The 23,596-nt window shown below is 43.7% G+C and overlaps 1 protein-coding gene across 1 annotated transcript in view; it reads left to right on the top strand.

Annotated features, from left to right (window-relative positions):
* CRB1 (crumbs cell polarity complex component 1) overlaps nucleotides 1–23,596 on the top strand; it is an 878,642-nt gene that overhangs the window by 287,007 nt on the left and 568,039 nt on the right. The gene's annotated exons all lie outside the window — the stretch shown is intronic.

Raw genomic sequence — 23,596 nt, 5'->3', positions numbered from 1 at the left:
TTACTATGTATTGACTGTGGAAATAATTCCTGCTGCCTGTGATGCTCGTGCCCTTTTGGACACAAGAAAGGGTTGTTTACTAATAGTCTTTGAATCCCCTGAATAGTAGATCAACGTGCAGGGCGTGATTTGCAAGGAAACCAAAGTGTCACCACACCTTGTTGGCAACAGAAGAAGTTACGTTTTGGATTTTCTCATTTGGCAACAATGCTTTTACTATTGATAGCCAACAGAGGCCTAGTGTTTTACTCTAGGTGCAGATGTCAGTAGTTGTTAATGACCAGTACTTTTTAGGTCGAGCATTGGTAGCGCATTCACTGTCTCTTCAAGACATGCTGTAATCACTCTGCGGGCTTAGTGCCGTCCCACTGCCATTCTATTAGTCCCTTCGATTTTTGTTCAAAAATGCTTGCTTGCTAGTGATTAATCCGTCCTCTTTGTCCCTCCTTTTTTTGTTTCATTTTCTTCCATTAGAGCCGCGCCCAATTACTGTTAACATTATGCTTCTGTGATCATGTGTTGATTTGGGGTACTATTTTTCTTTGATTCCATACTTGTGTCACTGTTTGCCCGTCTTTGGTGGTTCAGCTTTGACACCCGTCAATTAATCTCCTTGTCCCCTTCAAATCCTGAGATGAAATGTCAAACTCTTAAGACTCTGTTTTCAAAATCGTCTCTTAAATTTTCTCTGACTTCAGAGTGCCAGGATTTCCCCCAAGGCCTCCCTTCACTGCTTGTTGCTTTAGCGTGCCTCGGTCACGGGACCTTCAGCAGCCCAACCTTGCAGTAAAGCTAAGAGCAGGGCTTGGGCTATTCTCGTTGCATTATCTCTGACGCTTGTTTATATAATGTGAACTCAAGGGACCCAAAGATGATGGAGTGCTTTACATGAGCGCTAGTTACATTACACAAAGTCAGATAAAATTTTGGGGGCATTTTCTATAGAGCGTCAACTTGACTGACCTGCATGTATTGAAGCGCTTTACAATAACGCCAAGGTTTTTAGCTGGACCCTCGGTCAGAGATCTACTCTTCCTCAGCAGCTCCACCATACTGTGCTCTGCCTGTGGTCCTCCAAGACAGGGCTCAAGCCACCCCTTGCTGGGCCGGTATTGTTTCACTCGTTTATTGCACTATCTTCTCCCCCTGCAGTGCCGTAGCTTCATTCCTTCTGTTGTGTGCTAATTCTGCCTTCTGTTGTATTTCTGCTCCTTGCTTGTGCCTGTGCCCTCGCCTGCCGTCGTTCCTGCCGTAACTTCTCCACCCGACCCGCCCCTGCCTCCCTTCTGCATGTCCCTCCCGCATGTCCCTCCCCTACTTAATGGTGGTGCGGCTAAGGCAAGCACGTCTGCGCCTGTCCATGTCCCGACCGCTGCCAGAGCCAGGAACCCTGGTTCTCCGAGGTCCCACCACTACAATTCAACCACCTTCCACGCACTCAATCCCGAAAGACACACTGACTGAGAAAGATCCTCTCTGGATAGTTCTCGTGCAGACACTGCCTTAGATCCTTCGCCATCGACAAAGCCCCCACTACCGCTGAAGGCCCGCCAGATGCACGCACCACCGAAACTCTGACGTGCATCCTCCTTAACGTGCGCTCCCTGCACCAACACGCGTAGAGATCTGGGACCTGATCGACACCCTCTCGCCCGACGTCGCCTTCTTCACGGAAACCTGGACCAACACCACCTCTGGCCCGACATCGCCACTGCAATCCCTGATGGCTACAAGATCCAGAGAAAGGACTGCCCCCACCGCCCAGGAGGAGGACTCGCCATCGCACACAAGACCCCTATCCGACTCTCCACCTCCAGCAGGAGTGACCCCCACTCCAACACAGAACACCTCCACTTCCAGATGCAGACCAGCCCCAGGACCACGCTACGTGGCACCCTTATCTACAGACTGCCGGCACCTCGCATCCAGTCCGCAACTACCATCGCCGAGCTCGCTGCACCCCATGCCATCACCTCCGCGGACTACATTCAACTCTGAACTTCCACCTTGACACTGTAACGACCCCGATTCCACCACTCTCCTCGACAACCTTGCCAACCTCAGACTGAAGCAGCTGGTCAACACACTCACTCACAGAGGTGGACACACCCTCGACCCCATCTTTGCAGGAGGGATCAACATCCTCTTTAGCCACAACACCCAACCCCTCTGGACTGATCACCACTGCGTCCACTTCACCTTCAACACCACCTTGGCACCCAAGCCCGCTCCTCGCCCACCACAAAGGAACTGGAGCAAGGTCACAGAGGTACACCTCAACAGCACCCTCCTCCAAGACCCCCCAGCGCCACGACCGACGCCAACTCCGCAGCTAAAGAATTTCACCGCTGGATCTCCTGCTGCACCGACAAGCTCGCACCCCTCCACCACCCCGCCAAACAACGTGCTCTGAAGGCTGCCTGGTTCACCACAGAACTTCAAGAACCCAGGTGCTCCTGCAGACGCCTAGAGAAAACCTGGCAAAACCAGAAAACAACGGAAGCACGGAACAACCACAGAAATGGCCTGAAGGAATACCACCAGTGCATAAGAGACACCAAACGGATCTTAAGGAGAGAAAAAAAGTTCAGACCAACGCGACCAACGCCAAGGAACTGTTCAACGTCATACAACAGTTCACCAAACCCCCCCAGCGAAGCCAAGGACGTCACACCTTCCCAGGAACTCTGCGACAAACTCAGCTGCTACTTCCGTCTGAAGATCAAGGCCCTCTATGACAAATTCAGCGAACAGCCGCCGGACACCACCCCCTCTCCACCATCGCAGATAAGCCAACCATCACAACCTGGAATCCACCCACCGTCTAACACATCACCGTGACCCTGAAGAAAACTCACTCAGAAGCCCCTGCTCACCGCACATATTCCACAGGGCCACCACGTCCATCACACCCAAACTAGGATGGACCATCAATGTCTCCTTCAGATCTGGCATCTTCCCAGATGACTGGAAGCGGGCGGAGGTTAAACCTCTCCTCAAGAAGCCAACGGCCGACCCAACGGACCTGAAAAACTAACGGCCCATCTCTCTCCTCCCTTTCATGGCCAAAGTCACTGAGAGACTCGTAAACACCCAGCTGACCGCCTTCATCGAAGATAGTTCCATCCTAGGTGCCTCTCAATTTGGATTCCACAGCAACCACAGCACTGAGACCGCTCTCCTCGCCACCACTGAAGACATCTGCATACTACTCGACCAGGAACACACAGCGGCCCTCATCCTTATAGACCTCTCCGCAGCCTTCGACACCATGTCACATCGCACGCTCGCAGCCAGACCTCATGACGTGGGGATACAAGGATCCACCCTCGACTGGATCCAATCCTTTCTCTCCAGCAGAACTCAGAGGTTCAGACTTCCTCCCTTCATCTCCGAACCCACCAATATCAACTGCGGAGTACCGGTACCCCAAGGATCATCGCTCAGCCCCACGCTCTTCAACATATGCATGGCCCCCCTCGCCACCATCGTCAGACAGCATGGGCTCAGCATAGTATCTTATGCCGACAACACCCAGCTCATCCTCTCGCACACGAAGAATCCCAAAGACACCAGACTCTGCTTCCATGAAGGAATGAAGGATGTTGCAGCTTGGATGAAAGACAGCTGTTCGAAACTCAACTTAGAGAAAACCGAGGTCCTCATCCTCGGAATTTGCACCACTGCCTGGGACGACACTTGGTGGTCCTCCACCTTCGGGAAGCCACCCATCCCGACAGACCACGCACAAAACCTCTGCATCATCCTCGAATCCTCCCTCTCCATGAAGCGCCAGATCAACTCTGTCGCCTTTACCAGTTTCAACTGCCTGCGCATCCTCCGCAAGACCTTCAAATGGATCCCCCCCTGATTCCAGAAGGACCGTTACCCACGCGCTCATACCCAGCAGACTGGACTACGGCAACGCCCTATATGCTGGAATCAACAGAACTCTTCTGCGCAAACTCCAAACCATCCAGAACGCCGCAGCCAGACTCGTCATCGGGACACCACATCACGAGCACATGACCCAACACCTATGAGACCCCAGTTACATTGCACAGGTTCAGGTTACTTTTTTTTTATGTGCGTGGAGATCAAGCAATGGCGTAGCTAGCCCTATGGCTGCCCATGGCGGTCCCTAGGTTTGCAGTAAAGATGGAGAGTGTTGGCGAGATTCAGCACCGATTGCCGCCTCGCGACAGACGCCATTTAAAGCGGGGGTAGAGCGATTGCCACCTCCTAGACAGCAGGTATGAAGGGAGGAGGCAGCCAGCCCTAAAACGTGTGCTGCGGACTGCCCCCCTTGCTATGCCACTGGGATTAAGTGATGCCGCTGCCCCTGTTTATTCATTATTTCCCCTCTACCTGACAAATAGGAGCAGCATGTGTTCCTCCCACACCACAGCATGCCTGTTCTGCTGCCTCTTACTGTCATCCTACTACTCTCAGAGCTCTAATTTAATTTCAAAGCACATTCACGTCAGCTCCCCAGGGACTAAGAGACATTTTTGATTATATGATGTGAACTCTAGAGGCCCAAAGGTGTTGGAGCCCTTTACTAGTTTCATTGCATACGGTCAGATTCATTTTGGGGGGGCATTTTTATAGCGTGTGAACTTGACTGACTTGAAAATATTGGAAAGCTTTACAAAAGCATCAGTTACATTCCACAAGGTCATCGCCAACTCAGTGATGCGGCGAGCGCAAGGTGTTTTAAAACATTTTTTATTTCATTTTATCTATCCCATCATCTGCCGACTTCCCCCCTGCCCCCCACCACGCCCTGCCCCACTGCTCTTACCTGGGCCGGCTGCGCCTGGTTGCTTTTCACACACACCAGTTATATCTGCGCAGCAGAAGAACGATGATTCTAACCCCGTATTTACTACTCCAACCATGTGCGTGACCTATGGGTCGGTGCTGCACTGATTGACGGAAAAGCCACATGAGAGTTTGAGACAGGTGTGCATGCTTGTACCCATTGCCTGTGCCATGAATGTAGACGAGGCTTGGGAGTATTCCTTTATTAACCAATGCACTCTGGTTGTTCTCAATGTTGTAGTTTCCATTCTGTGTCGTGCTGCTGGGCAGCCCTGAGGCACAAATGCCCATGCATCAATCCAAACGCTCAAAAAGTTTAAATAGAATAAAAGTATGTTTTTGCTTGCCGTTGTTTGATGTGGGTCCTTCCTGGTCATCATAGAAACCAAAGATGAGCACGTATTCCAAGAAAGATGGTTCTAAAGCGTGGGGATACTTCATCAATAGTTTTATTTCTAGACCATCCAGCCCTTATTTCACCGGCCGCAGTAAAGCTGACTCAGGTCAAGAACACTGCACAGAGCCGGCAGTATTCCACAGAGATTCTGCCTTGTAAAACCCAGCTAATTTGAGCAGGGACAATGGTTACAGGCAGGTTTTGCAGCTTGGAACAGATAAATCATGTGAAATTACAACGTAATCCCCCATTTCCGACCTACAGATCTCAGAATGATGCAGTAATAGCACACCTGGGGACAAACGGGTCCCTGTTGAATTCCTAACTCCCTACGCGGCATTACTGCATCATCTTTCCATGGCCCACTGGTGGTAAGGCACAGATACCCTATCCCGGCAGTTATGTAATATTGCCACCAGTAAATCCGAATTGCACGTCACTTTAATTACCTCCCTGAGGCCTAGCATTCTCAGCGAGGTGCAATTCACTGTCAGCAGATTGTCCTTTGAAACAGGTTCGCCAGATTCAAGGCTTATGGCAGTATGATTACTTAAAAATATATATTAAAGTCCACATTAGCATAAGCAGAGTAGATGCTGGTTAGTGATGAGGTTTCAGTTCCTGCTAGTTTTCAAATCCCCTCGGATGTAGGCTTTGCACACCTTAGACATAAAAACAGCCCTGCAGCTCCAACTGTACCTCTATCAGCAACTTTCTGCAATTCACCTTTGTGCCTTATTTTTTATGAGATCTGAATAAGTGGTACATCTTTTTGTGTTATTACTGAAAACAGACCCATACCATAACTGTTGCAAAGGTGTTTCTTAGAATGGATTGACCAGCCATGACACCAAGATTCCCTGGGAGGCAGGGACTATTAGGTGCTGGCAGCTCTCACTGGTCTCACCCAGAAGCCTTATCAATCCTATGCAGGCTGTAGCTAGAAGAGTGCCATTGTCGGAGTAATCAGAAACAATATAGCATGTATATTTATCAAACACCTGTGATGCCCTCGAGGCATGTTTTGAGATGAATGCGAGCCAGCTGTGCCCAAAGCACTGACACTTGTTTATTCCATTGCAGAGCAGTCCTAAAATTGAGCGATGGAGAGCTGGGTCTTGTATAGCATCATCTTTACCCCATTGGTTATTTTTAATACTTGCCAATGGACCCTGGCCTGACTTTGGCAGCAAGGTGAAATTAAATTAAAATCCTTTATAAAGCGCACTAATACCCGAAGGCGTCTTGGTGCTAAGTAGCCACCAGGTCATGAGTAGACGTCATAACCAAGTGGGGGACTCAAAAGAAAAGACTAAGCCACAAAGAGACATGTTTTTAGAGCCTTTCTGAATTGATTATGGCTGACCAAGGATTCAATAAAAAGATGCAAAGAGTTCCAGGATTTGGTAGTGGTGAAGTAAAAGGATCGATTCGGCCACCCCAGCATCAAGGCACTATTGTGGGCAAGATGAGAAATGTGGGTTTACCACAGCAAATAGTATATACACCTGCATGACAATGGTGCTATACATTTTTGGGTAAATATATACACTAACATGATAAGCGACGACCCTCACCCTGCATTGCAGAACAGTTGTTTGGTTATTGGCTGTATTGCTTGATACTCCTTTTTGGCACATTGTGTTAGTCAGGGCACATATTAGACAATGTGTGATTTTCAAAGGATGTTCTCAACATATTAGTCTCTGAAAAATGCCTCCATCTTGCTGCATCAATTTAATCCATATGTTTGGGAGCAAGAGAGTAAAAGCCTTCCCTTTTTGGGACATATCCTGCACAATGAGCACTTGTGCTGATGCTTGGAGATGCATTCTCAGCCTCTGAAGACAAGGCTAGAGCTGATAGGTGCCTATGCTCCCAAGACTTCAACGTATTCCCTTGAGGGTTTGAACTGCCAGCACAGTATTCTTTAATTCCGTGAGTAAAATTTCAATCATGCACTGCAAAGATTCTTACAATAGCTGTGCTCCAGCACTGAGAGAAAACAGATAATCTCTTCCTTGACCAAAATCTAGAATTTCTTTTCAAAACTTTACAATCCATATACCTTGTATCTTGAGCATTCCAAGGCTCTGAACTCTGCAGCACAACTAATATTACAGGATGTTTTTCGTCAGAAGTCAAGCCCACATCCATTGGGCATTCTTGTTTGAAATCGTAGCCCTGGCAAGGTATCACACTTTTGTGGCCTATGCCTACCACCCTGGGAGCTAGCTGTCCTGTAGCCTTCCTCCGCTTGCGGCACTTAATCACAACAAGTTTCCAATTGTTGGAGATTTGCCCGCAAATGCTGAAGACCGTGTACAGCTAATATACGTTTTCTCTCCCAAGTGTTCAATAACTTCCACTTAAACCTGAAGACGTAAAATGACAATCTTGTTTTGATCTCACAAGTAGCATTGCAGTGATGCACATTAAAGTATGTAACAACTGTTGTGCTCAAGGTTTTAGACGGATATAAGAACCTCTTCTTGAAGAGAATCTACACTTATCTAAACTTTATACTCCCAAATTTCTGTACCCTTAGACATCACTAAAGGCTCCCAGTCTACCGGCCAAGTGAGTTGTGGAAACATTAGTACAGCACCTTGAGGAATAGGTCACATCCCAAGATGGAGTTCTAAAGTTCTACCTAGCAAGTGTTCTGCTAATACCCAATCAAAGTAAACAATTGGGTTCTCTTTCACTGCCTTTGACTAAACCAGTATTAAATTGCAATCCCATCCAACACCCAGAGTATATGAAATGTCCAGCAACTAGCTAGCAATCAGGCTCGTGCACATTAGTTAGTAGTCATGGAAGAAAGTGTTTGTTAGCAAGAATTAATTTGCAAGCTGTTGGATGGACCCCATGTAACAAGAGAGCATAGGTACAACCCAAGAGCACATGGCAAAGAATGGTTCACATGAGGCATGAGAAGGAAGACTAAGAAATATGGACCAAAAAAAGACCACAGGCCAACTCTGGTTTGAAGCTCTGCTGCCACAGAACACATGTGTTAAGGATTAGAGAGAGAGAGAGAATACTGTACACATGTATTCATTGTTTACACAGTTTTAATAATCTTCTATCTCTCTTTTTCTCATGTATTTCTTTGGTAGTATATGTCTCCTTGAACTTTGTCATCGCCCCTTCGCTTTGTGACCCCCTTCATTCTCTGGAGAGGAGAGAAGTTGGATATTATTTTAGGTTTATTTAAAAAGGCATTTGTGGGAACTGTTGTGGTTTGAAGGTGTCCAGATTTATATTTACTTGGTAAGAAGTAAACAACCGTTAGTGCATAGAAACAAGATACAGCAACAAATAGTTTATTGTGAAACCCTATAAAAAGTGTATATTATTCAATTCATATAAAATACAGTGAAACCCTGCGTTAACTTCATGGTGGGCTGTTTACAGTCTGGTACATACTAGGGTTTGGAGCACCCATTAAGCATCAATTCTGGATCCGTGTTTTTTCTTTGGTACCTTCAAGGGTAGAATCTGCATTGGGAGCCTGTGAGGGCAGGATGTATCATCCAATATAGAAGATATTCCTTGCACGTTCTTCGGTCTGGATCTACAGCAGTTTGTGCGTTTGGTCTAAGTCATGAAGGTCTACATTTACCAACACGTTTTCCCCGTTTGGTGCACAGTTCTGGGGCTTTCTTTTAAAGGATTCCTAACATTGTACATTGAGGTATACACTAGAATTTGGAGCAACCACATAGCGTTAGTGAAGGATCTGTGCATGGTATTTGGTTGCTTCGAGGATGATCAGGGTATATCTTCGAGGGTAGAAAGTATTTCTTATGTATTGGTCGGTCTCGATCTACAGCAGTTTGTGCATTGTGTCCAAGTCACTAAGGTCTCTGATTGTGTTGTGTGTCGAGATGCGATTTGGAGGGAGATATGTTGGTTGTATTTATCTTTGAAATGTTTTAACAGTTGTAATTATTGTTTAAGAAATTATGAACATAACAAATTAAAATGTAAATATATTAAATACTGCTTAATTAATGGCTAACGTATTAACAGTATTTTCTAATATGTAAATGTTAATTATTGTATTAAGATTAGTTTGTATCTTGACTAGCAATAAAAACGTTTTGTTTTGTTATGTACATATGTTTCTGCTTCAATTACTAAATTAAATATGTGAAAATTGTCCTAAATTGTTTACTGATTTTAATGTTTATTAAAATGTACGTAATGGTTCCGTAAAATATCAATATATTTAATAAAAATAATACTTGAAATGTATCACATTATTAAATGTACAACATTTACATAAAATATTCCTTTCATAATAAATGTACTTTTAAGTATTACTTTTCACACTATTTAAAGGATTTTCATTCCATAACATATATTAATAGTACTGTTAGAAAAAGTTATTATATATATATAATATCTATATATATATCTTATGTATCCAAAATAAAACAAATTAGAAAAACCTTATTTTTAAAACCTAAAAAAACTAACATTAAACATACTTATATACTTAACCCACACCACTTCGCTACATCATTTAATTTTGGCTGATGTGCATAATTATTGTATCTCCAACATTGAAGCATTCCGTACAGTGGCGTAGCTAGACCTTTTGCCGCCCGTGGCGGTCGGGCATTTAGCGACTGCGATGGCTGCAGGTGAAAGAGTGGGGGGAGGGTGGGTGGTGATGGTCCCTGCATCTACCGACTCGCAATGGCCGCTGGTAAGAGCCGCCCCCAAAACTCGGACCGCCCCCCCTCCCAACCGTGCCTTGCTACGCCACTGATTAGATAACGTGCTTATTTATGAGAAGTTTAGATTTACTGTTCTATCTCCAACCCAGCTATCATTGGGGAAAATATTTATTATTGTTAGTGCAGATTTACCATTCACACGTCAAAGCAATTACCATTGGGGAAATTTGGTTTGATGAGTATTACCGATGTACTATTGTCACTCCGTCCCAGCTACCAATGAGGGAAGTGTTTGTTTTTGGGGATCTCAGAATTATTATTTTGTTTCAATTAAACCACCACAGGCAAAAGCGTTTAATTTTGACGAGTTAGTACTTACTATTTTATCTCCAAGACTACTCCCATTGGTGGAAAAAAAGCTTTTAAATTTGGAGCAAGCATGCTTCCTGCTCTCACTCCCACCCAATTACCTTTGAGGGAATTTTATATTTTGTTGAGTGCATATTTACATTTTAAAATCCAAACGTGTGCCTTTCTGAAAATAACTTACCTTAAGAATAAAATAATGCATTCATCTTTAAAATGCAAAAATGTAAAAATTGCATAACTAGTTTACTATATTAATTTACAATTCAATAATATTTAGTTTAAACATATATGTAAGAATGTAATAATTTCAACAATTTCTTTTCTTTTTTTAATTGAAAAATCACAAATTATTTCAATTAAAACACACCAATCCTGATATTGAATGCATCTATTAATAGTACTTCATAACATATGAAGTATACAAAATTACTTTATACAAAAACTAACATAATATAATTTATTTTTCAAAAAACTACTAAAATAAAAACTTCTCCCTATTAAATTGAAAATCAATAAAACAATATTCAACTACAGTCTATGTATAAAATGCATCTTTCTACTTTAACATTAAATAATTCAAAATAGATTACAATTTTACATACAATGCATAAACACACAATTTAATAAACAAATCACATCACTACACTTTCAACATTTAGAGAATACATTTTAATTCAATTGAACACCTCCCCAACAAGCCAACCACCAAAAAAAAACCGAAATTAATATTTTATAATTTACTTCATATTATAAAAGCAATTAATAAAAATAGCTTACACAAATCCCTATATAAATGTTTTAAAGCTTTCCACCCTAATCACCCATAAACCAATAACCCATATACAAGCGTATATTTTTTTAAATACAGCATTTGCTTAATAATAAACAAATAAATGATACATCATACAATTATTTCCTTGCAAACCCCACAACCATAAAAATAATAATACATAGAAAATAATATAAAGTTTAAAATTAAAAAAAACCTTTGTTGACATATTGTTGAAACTTAATTTAACACAAAATGACAATAAAATATTTAAATTATAGAGATAAAACCTATAAAAAAATAAGGCAAAATAAAGGCATTACTAACAATATTGTTAACGTAAATGACATTATTAACATAAATATGGGTACATCATCCCATGGGTTACCCTACCCACTGTTGTAACCTTTCTGTGTGTACCCTACTGCAGACAGCCCCATGTGCTCCTCTCGGCCTAAATCCTAGACTGTCCAACCTTGCTCCCCTTGTGCAGAACTTGTGTGCCTGCTACAGAGCTGTATCCGCGGCAAAAAACAACCCCTACACTGTGGGTACTCCAAACTAGTTCTGGGGGCAGCTCCCTCCCCACTGGGATTGGAGCCTGGTTGACTGTGGGAACAAAGAAGGGGCCTGTCCAAGTGTCATATGACATCGGCCTGTGACAAGGGAAGCCACTTTGAAGTACATTATGTTTCTGGGCACTACACAAATGACCATCCTGCCAGAGGAATCGAAAACACCTCCCTACACCCAGGTCTCTGTCACTGCTCTGGAAGCATTTTTCACACCTCATCCAGGGCTTGAGCAATCAGAGGGCTGCAGCTGGAGGCTAATGCCAATTAGGCAGGGAAATTGTAACTGTCTAAATGTTTCCCATCTGGAGATAGCAGTTTTAAATTCAGCAATGCATTCCACTGTTTCTCTATGGGGCAGCCAGGCTTGAAACAGGGAAAATAGCTTTTAGGTGCTAGTCACTGTAAGGCCACATTTAACATTACATGTACATGTATTACCTTTAAATACTGCACACCCTGCCTTGTAGGCTATAAAGACTACTAAGTGGTGGCTTAATCATATATTTTTTTTAAATATCTAGACTTGTCAAAAAAATTGATTTGTGATAGGCCAAATTGCCGTTCTTTACCTACTTCAGTAAGGCTACAATGGTAGGCCTGAGGCCATGTTTACACTGCCACTGTAGTGGATGGCCCAATAGGTGGTGCAGTCCACTAATGGCATTTAACTTAAATGCCCTGGGTACACTTTGTACCGTGTACCTATAGGTAAGCTAAATATGGCAGTTAGGGTTATGCCTATTCAGCCATGTTAAGCCTGAGCACTTAGCTACTGCAGAGGTAAAGTGCACAGTTTTACAGCCAGCAGAAATGGATAGGACAAAAATATTGGGGTACATCACACAAAAGAGGGATATTTATTACGCTTACCCTTTGATATTATTTCCCATGATGCTCTAGGCAGCATGATATTTCAGAAATTAAAGCAATGTCAACAATATTCTTGAGTCGATATTCAGGTGGAACACCAGTAGAGCTTTACATAATTGCCAGTGTGGGCACTGATGAAATATTGGTGGTTTCAAAATAGAGTTACATTGTATACTGGCAGGGCAATGGTTCTTCCCACACTGCAAAGCAAGGAAGAGGCATTCTTAACAGAATGTACCTTAGATACCAGGGGTAATGTGAAAATGTGCGAGGCACTGATGCTTTACATACCACAGACTATGTTGTACTATAGTGCTTTACATTTTGAATGGCAATGCAGCTACAGAAATATCAATAGAACTTTACCTGTAACTGAGCTGTAAAACTGCTTGCCATGGAACTGTAGAAGCTGACTAAGAGCATACCTGTATTGCAATTTGTAATTTACACACTTGGTCAGGAAATTGGCAATGACAGTGGTTGTTTTACATACTGTACAGGGGAGTAGGCGAATACTAGTGTGGGTTTGTACCCTGTTAAATGTGGAATTAAACATACTTTACAACTTTTTCTTTACATACTGGAGTTGCGTAAATACTGAAAAGTCAATGTTTGATTTACAAACTGTGGCTTTTGTAAGGTGCCCCCCCACATGGATTCTTATGGTGCCAATATCTACCTGCTATGAAGACAGGTTTTTTAAAATGCGCACATAGTTGCACACAAAAGACACACACACACACGCAGGCTTCTAAAATGATTCTAGAAATTGTGCGAGGAAGTAAAATATAAATTTCAATAGTTCTTTTCTGGCCTGCCTCCAAAGCGTATCATTTTTAATCCTTGCTTTGAAAAATTATACTGTAAAATGCACCACTTAGCAGCATATTTTCAAAGTTATCAGTTAGCAAGTTCTGATAAATATAAGGCTCTTATTTCAAAATGGTGCAGGCTTGCTTTTGATTTCCAGTCAAATCCAGTGTGTTGCTATGAAACTGAAAAATTAGATAGTTAAAACAAATTAACAACCGTCAACATCTGCAACCCCAAAAAATAAATGTGGGCTTTTGTCTATAAAACATCGTGTATCCATTTAAAAAAAAAAAAAACTGCAATTTTATTGTGTGCTCTCTAATTAGTGGGTAACATTATTTCTTTTTATATTGCAGCCTTTAGGCGCACATCAGGTCACTGGGGTGTTTGTGTACCGCTGTCCACTCAATAATTCCATGTTTTCGCGGATTTAAGAGCCCAATATGTTGCCTGGGTTCTCATATTTTCCCTGCTCTCCAGCTGACTCTCTGCATACCTTTCTTTGTAAAGCGGGTCTAACTTTTTCGACATTTGCATTCCCGAGGCCATAATGTTCACACTTCACTGTGCTCGGATGTTAACTCATGCTAATGTGTTAGCCGTGCAGCGACTCCGTCGTTTGCCCACAGTCTGTGGCCAAGATGGCACGTGCAAGCACAGTGTGAAATGAAACTGTATTCCCAGTGTACGGGAGAGTGATGGCTAACTGCTAACAGGATCATCTAGGCCAACTAGGCAGTCGCCTAAGGTGCAAAGTTAAGTGGGGCACAAAATTAGAGGAATAAAATCAAAATATTAAAATATGCCCTTGTGGCAGGTTGGGTCTTGAGTCGCTTAGGGCAGCCCTTTCTGGCAGTGAGTCTAGGGCCGTCCCTGACTACTCATGTAGCAAGTCTGAATGTAGAGAGAGGCAGAGGAGTATAGTAGTACTCTACGGGAGTCGGCTAGAGAGAGTTAATGTGGAAAATGAGGTGAATTAGGGAACTATAAAGGCGGAGATAAGTAAAGGTGGACAAACAGAGAAACTTGATAAAAAAAACAGAAAGAGATGTAAGGTAGAAAGAGAGCAAAACGAGAAGGGGTAGAGGAATGTGTCGGGTAAAGAGAGGGGTGAGGAAGAAAAAAAGGCAGAGTGGTGAAGGATAAAGCAAAAACAGGAACTTATGAGACGTGAAATAGAGGAAGAGGTGAGGTTATAAGGAGGTAGGTAAAGTTGTGTGATGGAGAAAGACGAAGAGACAGTGCGAATAGTGGAAGGTAGTTGAGGTGGAGTGGGTGAGTTGAAATGGAGAAGACGGTCCAGAGAGTAACATGTTTGTATGTGAGAGAGGAGTTAATTATAGCGAAAAATAGGTAAAGGTAGAGTAACAGAGGAGCCATAAAAGAGTAAGGGGCCAGATGTAGGTGGGAGATTTTGGCCATTTACCGGCCGGTAACGGCCGAATTCGGCCGTTACTGACCGGTAAATGGCCATGGAGATGTAGGGGGATAAAAAACATGCATTTTCGGTAATTTTACCGAATCTGTAATTTTACCGATTCGGTAAAATTACAGAATCGGTAAAAATACCGAATCTGTATATTTTACCGAATCGGTAAATATACCGGTCGGTAAAATTACCGAAAATGCATTTTTGGTATGTAGGTGCCAAGTTTAACATTGACACAGGGCTTTGAAAATCGGTATTTTACCATGCAATACATATGCATGGTAAAATACCGATTCAGGTGTACATGCACAACTGTGCATGTACACCTGTGCCATGTGGCACACATACATGCCCACAAGCCTAAAACAGGGGTGCCAGAGGGTGTCAAAGTGTAAATGTAAATGTAAATGTAGTTGAGCTTATATAGCGCACAGCTACCCGCAGTGGGTTTCCCGGCGCTTGCTTAGGGAACCCTTCCTGGTATTCCCCTGTGAGATAGCAGGGTATCCACAAGGTGAAAGTCAGGCATCCCGCCGCGAGGAGCCGTTGTGGAGATTAAGCAAGCTATTGCCCAGAGTCGCAGAGTGTGGACCCGTGAGTCGAGGAGGCACCGGGGCGAGAATTATCGAGTCCGTGGAATTTTTAGCCCAAGACTCCGCCGAGGCAGGGAATTGAACCCTGGTCCAGGACCGATCTCAGCTTCCGGGTCTGCTGCCTCTAACCCCTGAGCCACACTTCTCCACAAAGTGACACCCCCTGCACCCTTGCAAAATTCGGTATTTTTCAATATCAAATACCGATTCGGTATTTACCGAATCGGTAAATACCGATTTTTAGCGATTCAGTAAAATTTACCGAATTGTTACCTACATTAGAAATACCTACTCTTAATTACAGAATCGGTAAAATTCGGTAATTAAGAGTCAGTATTTCTGATTTTGCTACATCTGGCCCTAAGTTATTTAAATAGGGAAGGCAAAGGAACAAAGGTAAGAATGGAGTGGTGGAGAGGTGAGGTAGTGAACTAATGGTGAGGTAAATTGAAAGGTCTCTCAGTCAGAGAGAGCTGGGGATGGAAAAAGCGAGGCAGAGAGGGAGGTGTGAGAGAATGAGTTAAATGCGAGATTGGGAGAGGTGATGTAGAGGAACAACAGATATAGGATGCAAGGGGTAAGATAATAGAGACTGGGAGGGTGAGGCGAAGATAGATATCAGTTGTGTGAGAAGTGAAGTAGATGGAGAAAAGGTATAAGCAGTCTGATGGAAAAAGTGCTATGAGGTACAGAGCGAGGGATGTTGTCCAAAGAGCAGAGGTAGAGAGGGGTTTCTGACTGATACATTTAGAGGTAGGTATAGAGATTGACAGGAAAAGTCATGACAGAGGAGTAGCAAAAGATGGAGTTGAGTGAGGTTTGTTGAGAGAGAGGTGAGGTTGAGAAAGGTGTGTTAAAGGGAGCTGAGATCAAGAAAGAGGATATAGGTACATAGAGCTGTAGAGAAAGAGAGAGGAGTAAGGAAGTAGAGGAGAGTGAAATGACACAAAGATTATTTTTCAATGTAATTGCCACCAGTTGCTTGAGAGTGTGAGAGTGTGAGAGTTAAGGCTGGGCAGGCCAGGCATGCACACAAAGGGCCAAATCAATCATCAGTTTGAGCCGGCGCATAGTGCAACACGCATACAGAGTGATAAAAATGTTAACATTGGTCAAGTTATATGGTTTGTACTTAATGCTACTTTTCCAGAACAGCACACATGCAAGACTCATGCAGACACCTTTGCACTATGGAGCAAAGGTTTGCATGTGATGCAAGCAGCCAAATTGGGTGCACACGCTTGCAGAGAGAGGAGGAGCACCATATCTTATTAGAAAAGGCACTGCTGTGCTCTCTTACCTTCATGTAACACAGCAAATTTGAATGAATTAATAGTAAATTTGGCACAATGGTAAGCATTCTCAGCTGTCAAATTAGAAAAAGAAGCTGTTTTTTATGAGCAGGGTATCATGGCAGAAATTTCAACTATGGGGAGCGTCCTCTTAATGCACTGCCAATATTCCCAAAAGAGGTAGTGTTCACATTAATCACCAGTTCAACACGTTGATTCAAAAATAAAAGATGGACTAAAATCAAAAGGGTAAACAGGGGCAATCTTAAAGTGGTTACTACAAGTGAAGTTAACTGAGTGATAAAATAAAGTACTCCAAGGGGTAGTGTCGGCTCCTTCACATAGAATAAAGATCTTGTTAGAATGCTCCAACAAATAAAAAAAAAAAACGAATACTCATCAGCACGGTGTACAACTAAATAATGTATACAAATATAGTATACCTCATTAAATCAGACATTTTAAAATCTGAAAGAAGCATCAACTCATGTAAACAGAAACGCTTATAAATAACAACTAAATTCCATTCTGTCATTTAAACCATTAGGCATGAGTGTATCCAGCCTCCCTATCCAAAAGTTCTATCTTTGTAAAAGATATTTTGATTGTCTCTACTAAATTTCAACTGCCCCGCTCATTTTACTAGGGGAGCCCTTAACAACTTCCCACTGAGCCTGTGCCTTAAACGTCTGATTACCTAGACCACTTCCAGCTTTTTCAGTATATGAGAGAGTTAGCCAAAATAAAATAATATTATAACCTGATTAAATGGCAACATTTTAGCAAGTGTCAAATTTAAACTCCCTTTTGGCTTAACTCCCTCATCCCAACTGACATGGGTTGTGCGAGAGCTCTTTCTTCCAGGCAAAATAATTTCAGTGAAACATCACTAGCACTATAGGTCTGTTTATTGAACTCAAATCCAAGGGGCCAGCTATATCATGGGGACACAAACTTTCTGAAGTGTAAAAATTATGAAATATTGTGTGACTGAGACCATCATTGCTGGTGGCAGGTAGTAGAATACATGTGCACGTTTGTGGGGGGACTATGAGGTATGTAGTGCTTTTGGGGGCTTTATTTCCATAGCATACTCCTCTAAATTAAGCCCCTTGTCTCTTTGATTGGCCATTGTGTTTATGGAGTATGATTTATCTGGCATTCTGTGCCTGAGCAGCCTCCTGGAGTTAATCTCGATTGTTCGCTATCACTAACCTTATAAGTTCAAATATAGAAATGTTGTAATGTGATTATTCAATTGAAATTAAACAATATTTGTACACCAATGATGAACTGCCATTTCCACCACAAATGCTGCTCAGTAACCACCCATAGTCCCCAAGACCAGAGAAAATGTCTTAGAATGTACTTCAGTCCTTCCTCACCTATCTGGAAACATTGTGGGCTCAGAAAAATTCTCATTTAATCACCATTGTGGGCTCAGAAAAATTCTCATTTAATCACGTGAGTGCGGGCATTGGCCACTGGCTAACGCCTGCACTCCCACTGTTGGCTGACACTGAGAAAGGGTATAAAGGACAATCCGATTCTTTGCACCACAGTGATTCCTATATTTAATTTTTAGCTCGGGCTGCTCAGGTAGAGCTTTCTGAGTTGCTGGAGGTTTTTTTGTTTAATGACGATCAGGACACAGGGCGCGCTGACATTATTTCTATAAAGTGAAAGTAAAATGAGCCGATGGGCTTGTTTTAATTTCATTGCATAATTGCTCAGGGGGCATATCTCAGCCCCCTCAATCATTGATTGAGGTGGGGGACGTAGCACTGGAAAGAGGAGAATCTCAGAACAGGGATCCCCAACTAGCGATCCACCCAGTAGACAGCAGGGATATAGGGAAGTGGGCCCTTAGGCAAGGACTTGTACTCTTCCCCACCTCCCCAAAAACTCCAGTCTTTTTGCCACCACTGGGAGGTGGATCAGGGTGATTACCCCCAATCTGTGCCCCCCCCCCCCTCCCTGGAGAGGGAGGGGGGACTGAAAGCCCACTAGTCAGCAGGAATAATTAGATAGAAACATAGCTTGGGGCTGTCTACCATTGGCATGGCCATGCCTCCATGCCAGAAAGGGGTGAAGCAGTCTTTCTGCCTCTCCCTTGGTGCAGGAAATACACTAGACACCATTGAAATATTAGGGAAGAAAACATACAGTTGGGGGCTGCCCACCAGCATGACCATGGCCTTACCTCAAAAAAAGGGCACTGCAGTCTTTATGCTCCCCCAGGAAGCAGATACTGGCAATTGACCCCGGAGTCAGAAAGCCCACTTAACACCAGGGGTTGCGTTCATGCAGTATTATTTAGGGGGGCAGCCACTTAGGCATGGACCGCTGCCCCCCCACCCTGGGGCCCAATAGACTTTTTGCCATGACTGGAGGGTGCTTAGGGCACTCACCCTCAATATTCAGGACTGCATTATGTACTATTTTGGGGGCGGAGCCCCCCCAGGCATGGTCCCTTGCCATCCCATCCCCAAGGTCCCAATAGACTCTGTGCTCCCCCCACCGGTTGGCTAGGGTATTCACTCCACCTAAAGGGTGGAAGCAGAAAGCCCGCTAGACACCAGGGATAGTATTTATGTAGTATTGTGTGGAAGAGTGGCACCCTGGGCATGGGTCTTTGCTCCCCCTTCCGAGGGCCCAATAGACTCTCTGCTCCCCACAGCGGGTGGCTAGGGTATTCACTCTCCCTAAGGGGTGGAAGCAGAAAGCCCACTAGACACCAGGGATAGTATTTATGTGGTATTGTTTGGGAGAGTCCTCCCTGGACATGGGTCCTTGCTCCCCCTCCCCAGGGCCCAATAGGCTATCTGCTCCCCACGGGGATGGATAGGGGTATTCACTCCTCCTTGGGGAGGCACAAAGCTCACAAGTCATCAGGGGCTGCATTTATGCTGTATTGTTTTGGGGACAGTAGATCCCCTGGGCATGGCCCTATTTCCCCCCCATCCTGGGGCCCAATAGACGTTCTGCCCTGACTGGGGTGGGTGAATATGGGTATTCACCCACAATCTGCAGGACTGCATTTATGCAACATTTTTGGGGAGTGCACCCCTCAGGCATGGGCCCATTTCCCCTCCCACCTGCACCACTGAGGGTGGATAGGGGTATTCACCCCCAATCTGCTGCTCAGAAGGAGGCATAACACCCATTAAAGCCTAGGGCCTGTATTTATGCAGTATTGTTGCAAGGCATGGCTCCCTCATCCATAGGGCCCAATTGACGTTTTACTCACCCTAGGGGGTGGATAGTGGTATTCACACCAAATCAGTCTCCTTGTGTGGGGGGGCAGAAAGCCCACTAGACACGAGGGACTGCATTGAAGTGTTCTATTTCCAGGGGAAGCAGCTACCCTGTGAATGGCCCTGCCTTCCACACCCACACCCTAGAGCTCAATAGACATGCTTCCCTCCTACTTCAGGGCCCAATAGACTTTCTGCACCCTGGAGGTTGGATATGTGTATTCACCTTCAATTTTCCCCCCTGGTCCCCTTCCTGGGGCCCAATAAACGTTCTGGTAGGAGTATTAACTCTCCCTTGGAGTCCAGAAACCTGATTAGACCCTAGGGCCTGCATTTATGCAGTATTTGTTCGGAGAGTGCACTCCCTGGGCATGGAGCCTTGCTCCCTCCCTAGAGCCCACTAAACGGAATGCTCTCTCCGTGGAGTGGGGCAGGGTATTCACTCCAAATCTGTCTTCTGGGGGAGGGGCAGAAAGGCCACTAGACACCATGGACTGCATTTATGCTGTAGGTTTTAGGGGGTAGAGACTCTCCTGGACATGGGTATGTGTTGCTCCCATCCCAAGGTCCAATAGACTTATTGCTCCAGGGGGGGGGTAGTAGAAGGGTTTACCCCGAATCTGCCACCCCACGAGGGGCAGAAAGCCCAATCAACCCCAGGGATTTCAAAATTCCACCAAAACAAAGAAAAGGATGTGATGGCCTACCCTGGAATCAGCCCATACCCCCACGCCACTAGGGGGCAATAGTGTCTTCCAGGCCCTCCCGGATAGTGGTTTATCACAAATGGGGGGATTGCTAGGTGATTAAAAAACCCACTAGACACCAGGGTTTTTGCTTCTAGAACAAAAGAAAACGTTGCAAGTGTTGCACTCTGACATTGCCCATACCCCTACTCCTGAAGGGGAAAACCAGTCTGGGTATCTTTAACATCCCCATGGTGTTGGGGAAAAAAGGGTATAAACTTGGGGGCCAATTAGGATCACGGGCGGATCGCCACAGCCCGCAACCCACCACCCATTTCCCCCCACCATATTACTGTGGTGGGGGGACCGCGGCGGATGGGAAGAACGTCCGCTGCTTTTCCGCCTGGTCAACGAGTTGACCGGGCAGAAAAGGGTTTAATATGGCCATATTAACATAGGTGAGGATAGATGCCTTTCCGTGGCAGCATTACCGCCACGGAAAGGCATGCATGAATAGACTGCGGGGGCCCGTTGGGGCCCCAGGTACTCCGGGTGGTGGGGGTGCACATGGGGGGGTACCTATGGTACTCCCCTGCAGTTCCATGCACAACATGGCAGGCACCACGCGGTGCATGCCATGTTGTGCATGGAAGTGCACAACATGCCTTCCTGGCATTGTGGCGGGCGCTGCACAAAGACAGGAATGCAGGATGCGCCCGCCACTGTGGCGGGCGCATCTTAATTGCCCCCACGGGACCCCCGCCCTTATGGCGGGCGGTCCTGTTTCCCGTTAGGGTGGCGGGCAGACAAAGTCCGCCCGCCATCCTAATGACCCCCTTGGTGTTGATACCTAATGTGGAAATAAAGTTAAGAAGACCTAATTGTAAATACCCCCAATAGCCCAAAATGTGCTCAGCACTGCGGACAGCAGTTAAGGGGATAAGGTAGGGTGCACCACAGAAAAATCTTGGAGAGCTGCCATGCAACCACTACCTCGTCCACTTTTTGTCAGTGGTATGCACATCTACGTATGTCTATGGAGAATGCTGACTCTTGACTCGGCATGACTCACGCGTCACAAAATCATGAAATCAATATGGTGGCATGGCTACAAATGTCTTGGATTAGTTTCTAATTCATCACGCGTTCATCTTAGAAGACATCTTTCGAATTCTACATAGTTGTGCCACCTTGGAATACCTTCTAAGCTGGTGTGTGGTACATTTATGAGCTTCAGAGGTAGGAATTAGGATAGCACACTGTGTGAATACATATTTTTGAGAAGTATGTTTGCAGTCTGAAGGTTTGGATTCTGTAAGTGCCAACAAAGCCTTTCACCCTTATAGGTTGACTCAATAAATACGAATAAACTGCAAAGCACTATCCCTTTTTCACTGTGCTATATGGCTGTAAGGTGTGAAGTCATACACATTGACAAAAACATTCGATTACTTATTATTAATATTATTATTCTTATTCATGAATACTTCTCATTTTTTAATACTTTCGACATCTTTCCCATACTGCAGATATGTGTGATGTCAGAATTAATCTGTACTAAAGAAATGACATCGCCGCTAGAGGTCAGTACAGGTGACTAATGACATTTGGTGAGGGAAGTCGGTAAGCCAGCCTTGCATGCTGTCTGTGTTCAGCAGCCCTGGGGTGAAAAAAAAAGTTAATACTGACGCTACCTTCTGGATAAAGTGTGTGATAGCTGGCGGGTGTCAAAAACAAATACATTCCTGGAAATAGACATAGAAAAATGATTCTTGTGAAAACCCAAACATGCGATAGCGGCTAAGTGGCCTCTTGCATGTCTGACAGCTTTAGTAAGTATTATTGGCCTTTTAGTCAGCAGCACTGTGTAGGCAAGAACTTTTAACCTCACACATGCGATGGAAGTAGTGACGTGTTTCAGAAGAATATCTGACAAATCAACATATCGAGGTACAAAAATATCGGAGCATTAATATCGATGTCAACAATATCGACATCCTGTCTACAACAAGGTAAGTACAAAAATATCGAGAAAAAAATTATTGATGTCAAAAATACCGTTAAAAAAAATATCATTTTTTAAATTAAGAAAATATGTAAAATAAATTAAATAATAATTAAAAATGCAACAAGCATAGTTACAAATATTTTATAATATTTTAAATTAACAAGTAATATACATAATTTAATAAAAAAATAATTAAACATATACATATAATATATAGTATATATACTTACTTAATAATCATTTTTAATAATTATTTTAATAAATTATAAATAATTAAAAATATTATAAATTACAAATTCATCTATACACATAAAATATTAACATACATTAAAATGAAATACTTATGCAAAACAAATAAAAATTTTTTTTTACTTTTAATATTTTCAAAATTAATGATATACTACATTAGCTAAAACTATACAAAAGATATTAAATAACAGAGGGAATAAAATACTATTATAACTAAAAAAAAAAACAACAGTAAGTAAAATGTTGGATAGCGTAGAGGTAAAAATTACTATTCCCACCCCAAAGAGTGCAACAGTAGGGAAAGTGTTGGATAGCGTAGGGGTAAAAATTACTATTCCCACTCCAAAGAGTGCAACAGTAGAGAAAGTGTTGGATAGCGTAGGGGTAAAAATTACTATTCCCACTCCAGAGAGTGTAAAAGTAGGGAAAGTGTTGGATACCGTAGAGGTAAAAATTACTATTCCCACTCCAGAGAGTGCAACAGTAGGGAAAGTGTTGGATAGCGTAGGGGTAAAAATTACTATTCCCACTCCAAAGAGTGCAACAGTAGGGAAAGTGTTGGATAGCGTAGGGGTAAAAATTACTATTCCAACTCCAGAGAGTGCAACAGTAGGGAAAGTGTTGGATAGCGTAGGGGTAAAAATTACTATTCCCACTCCAGAGAGTGCAACTGTAGGGAAAGTGTTGGATAGCGTAGGGGTAAAAATTATTTTTCCAACTCCAGAGAGTGCAACAGTAGGGAAAGTGTTGGATAGCGTAGGGGTAAAAATTACT

This window comes from Lissotriton helveticus, chromosome 1_1 (genome assembly GCF_964261635.1).
Source record: "Lissotriton helveticus chromosome 1_1, aLisHel1.1, whole genome shotgun sequence".
In the NCBI taxonomy this organism is placed as follows: domain Eukaryota; kingdom Metazoa; phylum Chordata; class Amphibia; order Caudata; family Salamandridae; genus Lissotriton; species Lissotriton helveticus.
Note: the sequence above shows the minus strand (reverse complement) of the source record. Positions and strands in the feature narration are given on the sequence as shown.